Raw genomic sequence first — 6,000 nt, forward strand, 5'->3', positions numbered from 1 at the left:
CCCTGTTTATTATGTAAAAGAACCTACTTCCGTACGTGCTGTGTAGAGATTTTGCAGTAAAGTAAGGCTAATATTTTTAAGTGTCTTATCCTTTGATCTGAGCCCTCAGAGACAGAAATCCCCCTGCACGGTTCGCAACACACTGATATAGTCCATGGGTAGAAGTATACATGAAAGTCCTTTTGTTAAGGGTGAAATCAATGGCTTCGGAAAAACAACCAATTAAGGAACCTGATGATAGGCTGAGGGCTGCAGATGGTCTTCGTTCTTCGTGACAGGCTGAATGACATCAACTTTTACCCTCATGAAAAAAAAAAAAAATGTTCATAAACTAAGGCGTGATAGCTTTTGCAGGCAAGTTGTCACCACTGAAGCACACTTTTTGAGAGTGACAGTAAAGACCTCATGAAGACTATATATCATATTTATATTGACAGTCGTATGAACAGAAGGTACATACTGTGAAGCAATTGTAATGTAGATATGAGGAAGTCAGAGGGAAGCATGGATGGGTAATCGTATTGTTCATAGTAATGTTTAAAGCAAATTCTAACACTTCCGTCAAGCTGTTAGTCTGCTGGGTACGAGAATACCGTTATCTTAATGCTAGTTTCTACCAGGTGACTTTTTTCAGCCAAGGAAAGACTCTTGTACGATTGTGGTGAAAAAGATTCGGTTTTAATTGCATACAAGCAGTTACCAGAAATCTGTTATAAGCTTAGCGAAATTAATATAATTTTTTGTATATAGAAGAATCATTTTCACAGGATGTAAAAGTACCTTTTTTTTTTTTTTTTTTTTTTTTAAGACTAGGATTTCCCCGATATGAGTAACTATTGTCTGTTTTTGTCCTGTTCACAGTAGCTAAGTATGTCGGTAGCAGCTAAATGGTTAATCATGCTAAATGGTTTATCCACGTTACTGCTAGGTTTTTTGTGAAGTGCATTTATTGCCAAAGCCAAGCAATATTAAGCGATACTACTCAGCATCATGTCTTCAATATTGGAGGTTAATATTTTCAGTGTAAAACTAATTCTGGAAGACATGGAGAGACATCCATTCTGTATATTTTTCAGCCAAATGGTTGCAAAAATGTTAAATCAGTTGCTCCCAAACTTTTTCATTCTGTGGACCACAGACAAAATATGGGAACATATGGCTTCTATTTGTATCATTATTTGAAGAACCTGCCCAACATCAGCTGACTGGACCTGCTAAGTATAAAATTTTACAATTCTGTTAGTTGTATATAGAGATGGGTCAAAGAATACTTAGATGGTGACCTGAAGTTCAGTGTTACTATTGAATTTGAATTTTGCTAATATTTCGGTTATCATTGGTTGAGAAAGAGTATAGATGCAGAAGAGATCTTCTTCCATGTGAATCTGATAACATGGTGTCAGACTGATACATAGTAGTTTGAAAAACTCTGCTTTGTAGGGAAAGGCAGACTAGACTAACAGAAGTAAGCAGACAGCAAGAAGACTGCAACATCCCATTCTTACCTCAAGCTCCACCAACCTCTCTTCAGCGATTATTTTACTTCAAATGTATGACTCTGAAATTCTAGAAATTCGTCCTACCTTGCCTCGAGATACATTATGCATGAGATGACTGATATATAATGAGATTTTTCACATATCTTGCCTCAAGAAAATGATTAAAGTTTTCTTACCTGTGAATCGAGATACTTCAGGAAATACCACGGCTCCCACAGAAATACACTACGTCCTACCAATGGGCCATGACACCCAAAGTGGGAACCATTGTGCTAAAAGTTGCTTATCATCATCATCATCGTTATTTATTAAAACTTTCCATATCCCTGTCTGAGGTTTTCTTGCTTTTGTCATTATTATTATTAGTATTATTATTATATTTATTATTATTATTATTATTATTATTATTATTACTTAGTGTTTTTAAATTGTTTGGCCTAGAGCCTTCAAACTTGGTCGACTTAGTCGGACAGCTGTCCGCTTCTTTTGGCTAAATATGGTGACAATCCTTCAAACGGATCTCTGGATATAATCCGAAACACAGAAAAGTGAGCCAGTCACGCTATTTCAAGAACCGGTTGGGCTAGGAAACTGAAATTTTGCTACAAAATGACCTTAAGGCGGACGCAGGCCGAGAGGGAGTATAGTTCTAATCGGTTGATAATTCTCTGAAATTGCTTGTGATAAAAAATTGGAACTTTTCCAGCTTTCCGGGTGTCAATTTTCCATGAAGGAGCTTGAGCCACGAAGCTTGGTGGACTTATAGAATGTGATGACCTAAGGTGACATGTACAGTCATAAGAAAAACTATTGTCACCCTTCAGAGCTATGCACTGACACAACGACGAAGTGCTGTAGGATGACGGGACACGGAAGTCTGTACCGTAAACTCTTCAATGTCGGTTATATGAGATACAGATATTAGAGTTTCTGCTAGAGGTAATAAAAGCTAATTAGGTCGTCTGATCTCTGTGCATAAAGACAATTCGTTTTATTATCTGGCACCGAATTCATTAAATAAAAATTTAACTGAATGGTGTACAGTCGGCAACACATGAGTATGTGCACCCATGCCAGACGTATGATAGTAATTCAGCTGATACAAGCCAAGTTAGTAAATTTCAGTGTAATACTGATATGTATTGCTTTCTACATATAATAAATGCAGAGTGATTATAGCCCCTTGTGCACTCTGTGATGTCTCCATAATGCATAACATAGATGTACCACACCCCATCCATATTAACTCTGAAGCATCCAACTGAAGCATTTAACCAACCACCTAAAGCAATCAAATGAACTCGTGCACCCCTGCTAGACTATCATAAAAAAAAAAAAAAAAAAAAAAACAGACGATGCCAATAGATTTAATACCCTTCAGAATAATTTATTGGTTGTATTCTATAGGTACTAAGTGTTGAATAGTAGGAAAATAATAAACTTGGCGAGTTTCATTATTATTCCTCGGCGGGGCGCTCAAGGTAACGCAAACACATCCTGTATATTTCCCCGCCATATGGCTCATTCTTGTTCATTATTGCAACTCTTGTAATAGGACTGTGATATGGCAACACTAGGTAGGGGAGGGGCGAACGGCAAGGACCCGCCCACATAGCCCAGCTAACGTTCGTTTAGCACGAACACTTCTGGGGTTAACGATAGTTTTTCTTATGACTACACAGAGCAGTGATCTTAACCTCAAGGTCCCTTTGTAGCACGGCTTCTAGCAGGCAATGACTGTGGGAAGTTTTTCGTTATAATATTGTCCTTGGACAACTCTTCGGAGTTCTAGTTATTATTGGTATTAGTTCACTCTCATATTAAATGTCAGGACCAACTTCCCTAGCCCCGGGCTCCTACGCTCCTCATGGGGCAACGTAGGATTGGATGATGGATGGATGGATGGATTAATATTAATAATAGTATTAGTATTATTTAGTAGTAGCAGCAACAGTAGTGTGTGTGTACCATTCATTTTGAACTTCTAACTCACCACAAAGTTATTACCGACTTATATGTTCGCGTGTGACCTTACCAACTAGACACACTGAGTTCTACCCAGCTGCAATGACCGATAGTGCTGAGTGGCCAAGATCTGTATTATATATAAATTTCCTGCATTTTAAACAATATTCTTCATTATTCTACATATTTCACGTTTGTTGTGTATAACTAACAAACTTTGTCTAGTTTAAGCAACCAACAAACTTTCCTCATCAATCCCATTTTAACTATTTCATTTGCAAAGCTGCATAATTGCTTTACGTTTATTTCAGTAAATCATAAAATACATATATTATGTTGATTTTTCTGTTCTATAATAGACTTGGACTTTGACCTATCGAAATGAGTTAAGGTGAATGCGATTTCTGTGAGCACAGATAATTCTTATTCTGCCAATGTCATTCAGTTGCTGTAACCCGGCCATACAGTGCCTGTGATGTACTGTACATGATATTATTGCGTCATGCACTTCCTGGGATTGGTTACTGCAATAGCTGACATTATCACACAGTGTTTGCATCCCAGCACTGCATTTGCTTCAACTGTGTCTTAATATTGTTGAAACTGTCCACGTCATGTAGAGGCTGTGACCATTTCGTAAATTTGCTCACCCCATGTCACGATACAGCACTCCCTACACGTTAGTTGTATTGCACTGGATTTGGTATATTAACGGGATTACAGTGACGTACAGTATCTTGTATGCTGTCAGATGATTCAGTTATAATGCAATAGATGGTGCGTTAATTAGTGGGTCATTGAATACAAATACGCGATGCGTTGCCAGATGGTTCATAGTTAAACAATAATTGGCATGTTGAAGGTTGGTCCATAGTGTGATGCAGTTGTTGGTGTGTTGACAGAATTTGGTGGAAGGAGTTCTAGCCGATAAAGCACAGCAAGTGAAAACAGCACTGCAGTGTGGGGCAAATCTGCATACTGAGCTTCCTTCTGTTGCTCCCGACACACCAGGTGGCACGTTACTTACCCTGGCTGCATGGAAAGGTAACGCCGACATAGTGGCCCTTCTGCTGGAGGCTGGTTTCCCCGTGGACGCCAAAGGTTACTTTAAGCATACGCCACTGCAAGTGGCTATAGACAGGGGTCATGAGCAGGTGATTCAGGCTCTTCTACCGAAAAAGCCTGATCTGAACGTCAGGGATGATAAAGGTAAGCTTCTCACATAGAATTTAAAGATCATTTAGTAGTATCTCTTCATGTTCTCCTAGCAGCACAAGAGATTTGAATGGAGTGCATCCACGCAGTCATTTACTTTTAAAGCCTGAGCTCGTGGAGCAAAGTGGGTGCTACATATTGATCGGTGTGTGTGTGTGTGTGTGTGTGTGTGTGTGTGTGTGTGTGTGTGTGATCAAAATAACTTAAACAGTAAAAAACTGATTATAACACAATTTGATGTTAGTGCTTAGTTTCAGATACGGAGAACACACACACACACACATCTGTTTATCTATATATCCATTTCTCTCTCTCTCTCTCTCTCTCTCTCTCTCTCTCTCTCTCTCTCTCTCTCTCTCTCTCTATATATATATATATATATATATATATATATATATATATATATATATATATATATCCCCACAGTAAGCGAGTTCCGAGTATGCAATCCCCCTTGTACGCAAGGACCTATTTTTGTGTGTGTGTGTGTGTGTATTTTTTATTAGTACGTGAATTGAACTCCTTGTAAGCTAGATGGGCAGCAAAGAGTGGCCCAAATCTGGGGTTACCCCGAGTACACCACACTGCACCCCCAATAAGCGATAACGGTAGCCTACGCTCCACCCACCTTCGGCCATATTCTTGTTGGTTTAGTTAAGCCATATCCTTGTTGATTTACCTAGTAAAGCCATAATCTTGTTGGTTTACTTCATCTTAGGTAATATGTCTTCGATAGTTTGCCTGTACAGTACAATACTTATGTCTGAAAAGCATCTCAAGGGTTGCCCATGAAGGGGGGTGCCACCCATATGTAATTTTTCTCATAAGTTTATGTACTCACAGTACGCAAATTCCTAGTGCACGATGTCCTTTGCCGCCCATATAGGCGCGTATTAGGGGGATGTACTGTACATACATAGATAGATATAGATGTATACGTGTGTCCTTCACAAAGTTCTCAGCCCCAACCAAGAAATGTCACAGATAAAGATTGTTCTTGTATATTTCTTATGACAGTCTCACCTAAGTTAAGTACACCTGATCCACCAACTTTCAAGCATTACTATCCCGTTGTGGAAGAAGGTCGCATCTTGAGACCCCCAGTGCACCTCAACAGCATGGACGACTTCATCACTTTGAAAACGATGACCACACAGGTGGGATTTCAATTTGCAAAACAGGTAGAAGTCAGATGGAGCTAAGTCGGGTGAGTGAGGAGCATGAGGAAGCAGTTCAGAATCACAGTTATCTGCGTCAGCCACTGCCACCTGCGCAGTGTGGACAGGCATTGTCTGGGAAAAACAGCATGCCCGCTTGCAGC

This window comes from Coenobita brevimanus, chromosome 95, assembly GCF_032717465.1.
Source record: "Coenobita brevimanus isolate Jiangsu-jjx chromosome 95, ASM3271746v2, whole genome shotgun sequence".
Taxonomy (NCBI): Eukaryota; Metazoa; Arthropoda; class Malacostraca; order Decapoda; family Coenobitidae; genus Coenobita; species Coenobita brevimanus.